The 11,199-nt window shown below is 51.2% G+C and overlaps 1 long non-coding RNA gene across 7 annotated transcripts in view; it reads left to right on the top strand.

Annotated features, from left to right (window-relative positions):
• The first annotated feature begins 923 nt into the window (after window positions 1-923).
• Window positions 924-11,199, top strand: part of LOC105241309 — a 53,790-nt gene continuing 43,514 nt past the window's right edge. For 2 of the 7 annotated variants that reach the window (XR_004624940.1, XR_004624937.1), the window contains exon 1: window positions 1,999-2,232. This is a non-coding gene — a long non-coding RNA (uncharacterized LOC105241309). Of the gene's footprint in view, window positions 2,233-11,199 lie in introns of all 7 variants that reach the window. The other 5 variants (XR_004624938.1, XR_004624939.1, XR_004624936.1 and 2 more) reach the window with 5 other exon arrangements.

Raw genomic sequence — 11,199 nt, 5'->3', positions numbered from 1 at the left:
GTCTGGGTGGCGCAGTCGTTAAGCATCGGCCTTCAGCTCAGGGTGTGATCCCAGCGTTCTGGGATCAAGCCCCACATCAGGCTCCTCCGCTAGGAGTCTGCTTCTTCCTCTCCCACTCCCCCTGCTTGTGTTCCCTCTCTCGCTGACTGTCTCTCTCTGTCAAATGAATAAATAAAATCTTAAAAAAAAAAAAAAGAGGCCACACAATACCCAGTCCTAGACTGCTCAACTCTTGGGTGAGAAAGAAATATATTTCTATTTATTAGGCTGCTCTGATTTTGGTTATTCTGCCACACGTGGCTGAACCAAATTCTGTATGATACATCAACCATGCTGTCTTTTAGAGAAACTGACTGGCCCAATAGTGGCAGCACTGTGACTGATTGAGTCTGATGCGGTCAGCTGATCCCCATGGAATCACCTATAGGCTGTAGGAAGCCAGATCCTCCCTCTTGGGTATTGGGAATTAGGTCAGAGAATCTCTAGTTAGTCGATGTTGAGGCCTGACATAGAAAGTCACATGGTCATGAGGTTCCGGGGCCACCATTTTAGGGCAGCCACAATGGGCCCTGTGCTGATAATTGAGCGAAGGAAGCTGTCTGCCTAGATAAAAGGCTGAGGTGGACCCAGGCAGGAGAGACGAGAGCCCGTGGAGCCCTGGAGCGTGAGAGGGAATTGGAGAGGGTAGCTGCTGAGAATTTTCTGTTCCCTTGAGACCACAACCGTACTATCTGCAACCAAGTTTTGTGTGAATTCTAGTTTCCTAGTAATAAGCCTTTTCTTTTAAACCCACGTCAGCTTGAGTGAGTCTCTGTTTCTTGCAGTTAACGGATTCCTAACACAACCCTGCAAACCGTCCTGTCATTTCCTTTTTCGCTTTCCAGATTCTCTTTTAAGATACGAATGCTCCAGAGGAAGTAAGGTGCACATCACTAACACTGGAGGATACATGACTTCTGTCATCTCCCGAGTGGGAGAAGTGAAGGAGGAGGCAGGCTGGTGCCAGCGGCTTCAGGGGAGCAGATGCCCGACAGGTGGGCCGTGCCCATGAAAGGACCGGCCTGCGGACCCTCTCCCTGTCCTCAGGTCTGCGGGAGTCAGCTCTACAATTCCCGGAGAGGGCTGTTCCAGAACACGGGGCTAGAACACAGAAGGTAAAGAACGAGCTGGAAGTCTGATCTCTTCAGACTGGATCTGCAGCCCAAACCGAATTCTGCAGAAATGGAAGACTGTTCTATTTTGCTCCATCTAAAAGAGTGGGAAGTTTCTTTATTTTGTTGCACCAAAAACTTGCCATCCCACGATTCAGTAGTTTCTCCCACCTTCTCATATCCCAGGGGACAAACTGTTATTTAACAACAACAAAACCCAAAAACATCAGCATTCTTCGTTACCTACCTCAACAAGTGGCTTCTTTAATGGCTGGCTTTCGGGAAGGCCATCTAAAACCCCCACACCCCCAGAGAACCGCCAAGAGCATGTGCCAAAGCCACATTTTAATTTGCTTGAACTTCTTTATACCCTTTCTCATTCCACAAGGGATCTGAGGGGGCTGACAACTTTCTGTGTCCTCAGCTCATGACTCCAGACTTACAATGAGCACTGGCTGTGTGCGGAGGGCTAGAAATACCGCGGTGGCAAAGGTGAGTCAAACACGTGGTGCAGGCGAGGCACCGTGCAAAGCGATGAACTCATTTGGTCTGCGAGAGGGACCACCGTGTTTCACTGAATCTACATCACCATCGATTGTGAGTGGTACCATTACACACCACTAAGAAAGAAAAAACAATCTGTCGATTAACTGGAAGAAGGGATACCAGTCAGGATACTGGAGATTGTGCTGTCAAAACAGTACCCCAAAGTTCCGGGGCTAAAGAAGAAAGGTAAATGCCCATGGGCCCCTCCTCGTCTTCACCATGGGATCCAGGCCCACAGAACAGCTTCTCTCTGGAACTTTGCTGGCTGCCTTTTAAAGCCAAGGCCAGGCTGCGATACATGTCATTTCCCTACACACCGCACTGGCCACAGCAAGTCACATGGCCACCCCGAGCTCCGCAGATGGGAGGCAGGCTCGTGCAGGGAGGGGCATTGCAGCAAACACCAGCAGAGCGCCCTACCTCTGCACTGACCGGAAGACATAGCCTGCAGAGCCCAGTTTCCGAGATAGTAAACGGTAGAAAAGTGTACATCCTGGAATTGATGAGATACAGAACTACCACACCCAGTATACAGGTGAGGAGCGGAGGCCTGGGTGGCCACACAACACAGGGACCTTGGAGGGGAAGAGTGGAGCTTCAGCCCGGGGATCACCAACTCCAGCTTTAACCCGGCCCCCGTGAGCCCTTACGGAGGGGGCCGGCTCTGTCAGGTGCTGGGGGCCCCTGGGGGGGCCCCTCGATTGCTCTCCATGTATTAATCCCTTGCTTTTTGAAAAAACTCTTTTCAAAATTCCAAAGTATGGAGCTAGCACTGTGCTAGGGACGACACTGAGGCACAGGGCCTAGTTCCCTGAAACGAAAGGTCCCAGGTCAGCCGGGGGTCAAAAGGAAGACTCACAGAGGTCAGCTATTAGCTGTGGAAAGAAAGGCATGCTTTCAGAGGCTAAGATACACGTGACCCCTTCCAATACAGGGCTGGCCCTGGCCTTGGTAAATCATCCCATAAAGAGATGACTGTTTACTCTAGGCAGAGGCCTGGTGGGTGTGGGTCGAGTGCCAGGAAGCCAGTGAGCTGGCCATTGGAATGTGAGTGTGGGTGGGGTGGAGGGAAGTGGCCACCGGCTTCCACTGAGTCACAGAGGACTGAGTGGGGGAAGGCGGCTGGCCCCACCTTGGCGCAGCAGGAAGGAGCAAGGTCGGAAGAGTCAGAGGTTGGGTGGGGCTGGGAGGGGGAGACAGGCTGTCTCAGGCCCCAGCAGATCCCTGAGGTGGCTGGCAAACAGGCCTTCCACGCAAACATTGCCCAGTGAAAACCACCCAGGATGCAGTTGGTGATCCAGAAAGCTCCTTCTGGGGTGTAAATCAGGGTTGCCATGAGAACCTCCTGAACCTTCCCTTTGTCTGGTTTGAAATTCGAAAGTTGCTGGCTGGGGCATCCAATACAGATTCTGAAAAGTAGAGACCTGAAAAGGGGCGTTTAGTGCCACTTCTCCCCAGAGCCTGAATCACAACGGCGAGCAAGCTTTCAGACATTTTAAAAATGGGAAGTCAGAAAAGCTGAGGGTTTCTAACAAGTCAAAAGAACAGAATGGATGGAGGAGATGTGGACAAAATCAGAAAATGAAATGAAGCCAGCTATAGGATGGGCTGCTGGCGAGTCACAGTGTAATCTGAGTGTGCAGTCCCAGCTCTGCTTTATAAAGTGGGAAGGGATTACTGTGGAGGGAGGGAGTGTGCAGCCAGTCGGACAGCTGCTGGCCTCCTGCAGGGCTCAGAGGCCAGGTTGGCCTACCAGGACCCCGCCTCCACCCAAGCTCCCCTCCCCAGGGCCCCAGAGAGAGGGTTCACTCCTGCACTCTGCCCAGAGGGCCCCCAACCTCCACATCACCCTTCCAGACCCACCCTCCGGCCTGTCTGGCCACCATCCCGCCTCATGTCTGTCTAGAGCCTTCTTTCCCATCCTCCTCCACACCTGGGCCGCTCTCTCTCCTCTCCATCCTTCAAGGTCCTCCTCCTGAATTACCCCAGGCCTCACTGAACAGGTGCTGTGTCCATTCCTGGGGCCCCTTTGACTGCGAGGGTGGGGGCCTGGTTTGTAGAATCCGGGGGTGGGGGAGGGGTGGGGGTGGGGAAGCATTGACTCAAGTAACTGTAGGGAACAAAAATGTTTTCCTCAGCCCTCTTAGGGTCCCTGGCCATGTCTGAAAATTAAACCAACAAAGACAGGTTAACAGGAGAAAAGCACACAGACTTATTTCATCTGAGTTTTTTGTGACACAGGAGCCTTCACAAGGAAATGAAGGCCTGAAGAAACCTGAGTATTTTCTGCTAGGTTTGACTTAGGGCAGGTAGTCTTGGAGGAGTAAGACAAAGGAATGACGGAGTATGAGGTGATTGCAGCAACCTGGGAGATTTGGGAAGGCCGCTTTGTAGGGTTCTGCTTGGCGTCCCTTTGTCCTCAGAGACAAGGATGCTCCTTTCCTCTGGGTGTAGGGAGGGTGCCTCTCACAGGAGGGTTTTATGATTTGCTTCAGGGAAGAGGGTTGGGGGCTCAGAGTGACCTTCCTATTTCTGCTCTTTTCTCCAACTCCCTCAGACTAAAATATTCAAGATGCCGAGAGGCTGTATTTTGGGGTAGCGTGTCCTTGAACCTCATCATAACCAGTTGGAAGAAAATTCCGCGCTAGAGCCTGTGGGCGGGGGGCGGGGGAGGGGGATGCTGATCAGCTAGAGACTTAAACCCCATCTGTCTGTCTATCCCTGCCTGGTGCTTTCCTGTATGTTTATCTCCTTAGGTTCCTTTCCTCCTCTCAAGCCGGCTGCCCCCTCAGGCTGGAACATGGCCTTACCAATCGTTCCTCCCCTCACATCCTCAAAACCAGGAGTGGCCACCTCTTCCTCCGCTCCCTGGTGGCATCCTCCCCAGTGGCTGGGGCTGTGAAGTCTTTGAAGAGAATTTGGAGGCGGTTGGTGCTGGGAAGCCCGGGACAGTCTGAGCCACACGGATTGTGATTGTCATATCATTTGCTAACGGCTGCAGTGTTGAGACCTCAATCGCACTGTGAGCTCCTCTCGGGGGTTCTCTGCCATGTTCCTTCTGCTGTCCCCCAATAAGCAGGCCCTCAGCAAATGTTTGCTCACCGGTTGAACTGTCAAAACCAACAGGCCTGGCCAGGACCGCTGATCACTAAAAAGAGACCTAACCACACAGCTTAGAGTGGATCTAGAATCCTCAGATCTTCCAGGCTCTTTGGAAATCCAAATCAATCAGGGGAAATCCAGACCTCCTCCCGCAGCAAACACAAAGGACCTCTCCCCGCCCAGTGCTCCCACCCCTCCCAGGGCCCGGAAAAGCAGCTTCGGTAGAGAGGTCTCTGTGGGCCCTACCAAGGATCCCTTTTCATCTCCCTCCCACCCCAGATCCCGACCTTAAGGGCTGGGATAAAAATGGCCAGGGATGGGGGTGGCAGCAGGCACACTCCCTTTAGCAGAGATGGTATCAAAGTGGATTGCAAAAGACAGTTGAGGGTTATAATTTGTCATTTAACGTGTCCATGCGAGGGGTGATAATCTCTGTGGCTTTCAGCTTTGTAATCGCTCGTTTCCCACCCCAGCATCCCAGGGTGGCCCAGCAGTGCCTCCCTGGCTCACAGCCAGCCTCTCCTCCCCACCTTCCCCAGCTGTCTCTCCTGAGAGCTTGTCTGCAGATTCAAAAGCGGGGTGGGTTACACTCACTCCACAGTCTGTGAGCATTTATTGATTAATCTGTCAGTCGGTAAGTACTTAGTGAGCATCTGTTGTGTGTATCAGTCATTGTGCTGGGGGCTAAGAGGACCCCTGAGAAGTGTAAAATTGGACCCACTCTCCAGGAACTATGTCTACACAGGGATATCCCTGAAGACACATGATACTGGACTGGCGGGTCTTAAAGGTTCTTCGGGGCACTAATATTTTGTGGTTATAGACTAAGTGATTAGGTTTGGGCCGGGCTCTGATGGATGGTGGGGTCTGGCTACCTGTTAGAAGGTGGGCGGGTGAGGGGGGGTGTTGTATCTCAAGGACTGGAATTACGAGAGTACAAAGTGTGTTCTAGGGTCTGGGCATCGATGTGCTTGGATAGAGGATTTTTATGAAGCTATGAGAGAAGGGTTACTACAGTACTGGTTAGAGCTAACGAGGACATGCATAATGTATCTCAGGCAGAAGAGAGACAGTGAGAATTTGAGCAGGTGAAGAGCCAAAGTTGGATCGTTTTTGTAATAGCCTCCATACCCCACTTGCCATCCGCTGCCTCTCTGACGGACACTGCTGGCCTTGCGCTCGGCAGCCACCCCCACTTCTTTCTTTTCAACAGAACTCCTGGGATCCCAGACTTCAAGCGCTAAAACTAGAACCGCCCTGGGGAAACTGGGACGGTGGGTGACCCTGTCAGGGACTCTTGAAGCTGCTGGGGAAAGCACCCCGAAATGAGATCCCTGGCCCTTCCCAATGCACAGTCTCTAAGCTCCACTGGAGCTTACCCCTGTTTGACAGTCCTGTTACTCAGCCTGGCTAGCCTGACACCATTTACCCCTTCCCCTGGAAGCTCTGGTTTCCAGTCTTCTCCCTGGCTCCCCGACTGCTTACCCAGCTCCCACAGCACGCCCTTTGCAGCTGACTTCCAATTTCACAGAGGAGAGAGAGATTATTGGCTGCAAAACCCCTCACCCTCCCGCATTCTCACTCAGAATGCATGTCCTTTCCTGCTGGAGGAACCCTTTCTCCATCTCAGTGCACTCGTCAGAAATCCAGAGGCTACCCCCACCCTGCGCCCACCTGTAGCGGCCACCCTCCCTCCCTCCTTCCAAGGCTCATCTACGGTCTGTTTCTCTCTGTCCCTTCAACCTGGCCTCTGCCCCTCCCCTGCTCTTGCCATCGAAGGACCCATCACTGGGCTCATCTCAAGCCATAGCTGGCTGCTCCTTGTGCTCCTGTTGACACCCTCTCCTGGAAGCCTGCCCTCCTCCCTGGAGCTCACCCACCCCCACCTCTCCGGCTGTTCCTGTTCAGTCTGTTCAGAGCTTCTCTTCCTTTGCGCTGTAAATACCGATATTTCCTTCTCTCCTCAACTGTATCCACTTCTTCTGGATGATTCCTATAACTGTGGTTTCGGCAATTATCAAATCCTGCAACTCCGTAGCTCAGGCTGAGACGTTTTTTTTCTATGCCCTGACCTGTCCGTGCTATGAAGTCATCAGCGTGATTGTCAAGGTCCATGATTTTGGAGCCAGGTTTGAGTCCTGGCTCTACCACTTATTCGCTGTGTGACTTTGGTCAGGTATGTAAGCTCTCTGTGCTTCAGTTCTCTCAGCTGTAAACCATCATAATATATTTACCTCATGGGGCTGTTGAGAACATTAAATGAGATTATGTAGAATGTTTAATACAATGTCTGGCTCATGGTAACAATCAATGCAGTTATTTTTATAGCGTTCAGTTGTCTATTATTCTTTTTTTTTTTTTGAGCTTGTATTTCCTGAGCTACTTGACACTAAGCAATTGAAATAATTTAATCATTAAAAACAAAAATTTGAAACCTCATGCGGTGAGTATTGTATTCTCTCTACAGGTGAAGAAACCAAGCTGAAGAGACAAAGCATCTCGTGTCAGGTCAGCTTGGCAGAGACCCGACTCGGGCTCTGAGCAGATTAATGCCAAAGTCCTCCTTCTCAGCCACTGCAGCGAACCCATCTCTCACCGTATTCAAATCAGCATTCGTTCTCTTTTCTGTGTCCCACACTTGCCCTTCTGCTTAGAGTCCTGTTTTGCCAGAAGGATGCAACATTTACTTTGTCAGCAAAAATCAGCTCTTTCCCGGGGTAGAAGGGTGTGGACGGGGACGTGGTGTTAGTCTGCTCTCTCCTTATGGCCGCCGCCCCATCCAACCCTTCAGGAGGCCCGACCCTCTTCTCTCCACTACGGCCCTTGCCCTCCTGCAGCCCCTCCAGATCTTTCAATGGGGTATTTCCTAAAGCCCCCTGCTAGAGTCAGCACCTACTAGGGCATCAACAAATAACTGTTAAGGATCCCTGGCTCATCTTAGCCTTGCCCCCAAATCCACCCTTTACTCTGCCGCTACGGTGACCTTGCTAACACCTAACTTTGTTCAGTTCATTCTCCTAAGGCCTCAATGCCTCCCTCCATTTCCCCAGGACAAAATGTTAGGGAGATTCAGGCAAAAGAGAAGTTCCATGTCAAAGGCTTCGTGCCCCTTGGAGGGAAGGGAATTGCTAAAATTTGAGCCTCTGAGTCTGTGGCCTGAGGTTTAGGGAAGACCATCCTCCAACAGATGTTAGGGTTAACAACCCAGTAGTTGTGTCCAGGTCAATCATATTTCTCTAGGCTGCCGCCGGGGCCTCCACGAGCTGTCCCCGTCACCCCAGGAGGGGTCAGTAGCGAGCAAAAGGTGTTACCATAGGATGGGACTGCTGTGACCTTGCTTCTGAGCTTCCTATCCAGTTCCCCAGGCAGAAGTCCGAAGAAAACACTCCGGCCACACAATTGGTCTTTTATTAGCATCTTTTCTGGCAGTCTCAGGGAGAATTTAGGGCTGAAGCGACTGGAGACTAGATTCTTTCCCCCCACCGCCACCCTCTCCGGCTTCGCTCCTCCTGCTCCTGCTCCGGGGGCCAGCAGACGCCCCGGCGGGGCCGAGAGGCTGCGGACTTTGTTTGCTGGCCCAGCGCCGGGCACAGGCCCGCGGGAGGATTGTCGCGTTAATTGCTCCTCGGGCTTTTCGCCTCCTGCGGCCCCGCCCCCGGCGTGACTCACGCTTTTTCCTGCAGGGCGGCAGCGTGGGGGCCGTGCGGGACGCGTCCAGTAGGTGGCACGTGCCCTGGTCATCCCCGGGGTGGTGCGTGGCTGGCTCGGGTGTGCAGCCAGAGCCGGCCTCCCAGCCTCTCTGAGCCTTCTGGGGATTTCTCCCATCCAATACGCCACGTTTAGAGCCGTTGGGTTGGCCCACCCTGCGGGAAAATACCGAATCTGGAGTAGGAAGCGAGATCCGTGCGCTCGGTCTTGCTCTGCGACCACTCTGGAAAACCGCGTGGGAAAGGATCTTCTCAGCCAGTTAATCACATCTCTACAGTATTGCTCAGGGGCCCTAAACTGTTAAAAGTTGGTGGGAGGGAGTGGGTAAGAATACCAAACAAAAGGGTGCCTGGGTAGCTCAGGTCAGGATCCCAAGGTCCTGGGATGGAGCCCCCCTCCCGGTGGGGCTCCCTGCTCAGCGGGGAGCCTGCTTCTCACTCTGCCTGCCGCTCCCCCTGCTTGTGCTCACTTTCACACACAAATACATAAACAAAATCTTTTAAAAAAAGATATTATCTTACTTGCCATTTACTCCAGGGCAGTGACTGACTTGGTGGGGCCAATCTGTGGGTTGCCTCTTAGATACTTGCCAGAAGTCCTTGGGCTAATTTAAGATTTATGGGCATCAGCTTCTTACTCCCTGGCATTCTGGAACTTTTGAGCTCAAGAAACTGAACAGAGCACCCGCAGAATGAAGAGACCTCGAGGGCTAGGTAGCCTGATCCAGGCCATGCTGTTGCTGCTATTAGTTAATGATGAGTCACACCTGGAACCCAAGTCCCCAACCCACCTTATACCTATTGTCAAATGAGCATCTGCTCCCAGCCTTACCTGCTGGGTGGAGGGCTGGTGGGGAGCTGGTGGGTGTGGGGTGCACTCCAAGGAGCTGGTATTAGGGAAGCATTAATCAAATGAATGGCATCTCCCCTGGGTTAAGAACTTCGTGTGTAAACAGCGTTGTGTTTCAGTGGAAAACGGAATCATCCATAGGAATCATCTACAGCACACCCTCCAGGGTTATGAGATTCAAGCCCTGTTAGCTGTCTTCAAGCTATTCTGCAACTGAGTAAACTGTAGATAATTGATAGATATGTGAATTCGGTCCTATCTGGTAGAGATTTGATTTCTTCCCACCCCCACCACATTGGCAGGGAAAAAAACCACTTCTGCCTTCATTTGCAATTCATCTCAACATTCCCTTACTCCATGTAAATTTGTGCTGTTTTGACTTTTCCTTTGAACCAGTTATAACATCTATCTGCCTGGTTCTGTCATATCATTTGCGCAAAATAAATTCTCTAACACGTGTTCATTTCTTAATACTTTTATGGAAGTCGCGATGTTACCTCCTAACAATGTCACGTCTCATCTGTTAGTCTCAGCCATCCCACTGTGTGCTATGGTGAGTAGCTGCTGGATGAGTTTCTCTGTCCAAATGAATCCACCCTGAGTTACCCCTCTCCGGGTTTGCCTGGGGGGACAGCGTGTCCTGGGATGGCCGAGTAGCTGACCAGGGCGCCGCATCTCCACTCACTGATTGGTGTTCCTCTGTTGACATTGTATCCAAAAGCTGTCAGAGAGGAAGTCATACCTAGTTTTGAGAACATGGTGCTGTCTTGGAGGAGAGGCTGAGGGCCAGCCCCTGGGAGCAAAGCTTGCTTTCTTTTTTTTTTTTTTTTAAAGATTTTATTTACTTCTTTGTATGACAGAGAGAGAGAGAAAGCACAAGCAGGAGGAGCAGCAGAGGGAGAGGGAGAAGCAGGCTCTCTGCTGAGTGGAGAGCCCAATGTGGGACTCGATCCCAGGACCCTGGGATCATAACCTGAGCCGAAGGCAGACGCTTAACTGACTGAGCCACCCAGGCACCCCTGGAAGCAAGGCTTTCATGGGACAGGGAGATAGCCTGGCTAGGGACCTCTTTGGGTCATCTTTCCTGGGTTTGAATTCTTTTCTCTGTCTTTTTGCTCAGGGGTTGTTAGAACATTGAAGATGACAGAAGTACTTACTTAATCTACTAGAGGGACAGGGGTAAAGGGAGAAGGAGATGGAAGGAAATGAGGGAACAAACAGGAAAGCAGGAAGAAATGAGAGAGAGAAGAAAGGACAGCAGTGTTCAGACACTGCCCATCATGGTTCCTGGGCTACACAAAACGATCCAAAGACACAGCATTAACTAACTAACTAACAGTGCTGAGATGAGCTCTTTGTCACTTCTGATTTTGTGATGGAGAAAGCCTCAGCTTGGTGCTAGTCTGTCTTCAAAACCTGTCTTAACATTTCCTATCTCCTCTTAACCGAGGGTGGGTAGGCCTCCAGCTCTGAGCCTCCAGTCACCAACAGTATCCAGCTAGAATTTCATACCATTGCTCTGTTTTCATGGTATATATCTTACTGTTTTATAATTTCCTCCTGCTTATAGCAAGGAATACTGATTTTTCACTGATGGAAAGCTTCTTTCAAAGGTAATTTTGTTCAGGTTTTTAAAAGGGAGTCAAGAGGGAAACATCAGTCAATGTCAAAAAAATTTAAGTAAATTGAGGATATGCAAAAATCACAAGGGTGGCACAAAATGCCTGGAATTTTGTACTGAAATAGAGAAGAAAAGGGAAGAAGACAAACAAGAAAAGAGAAAGAAAACAGTAGGAATGAGAGAAGTGAAACTGGAGGGGGGCAGGAGGGGGGCAGGAGGTGG

The sequence above is a fragment of the Ailuropoda melanoleuca genome, chromosome 4 (genome assembly GCF_002007445.2).
Source record: "Ailuropoda melanoleuca isolate Jingjing chromosome 4, ASM200744v2, whole genome shotgun sequence".
Classification (NCBI taxonomy): Eukaryota; Metazoa; Chordata; class Mammalia; order Carnivora; family Ursidae; genus Ailuropoda; species Ailuropoda melanoleuca.
The sequence above is the reverse complement of the archived record's forward strand: the minus strand, read 5'-3'. Positions and strand labels throughout refer to the sequence as shown.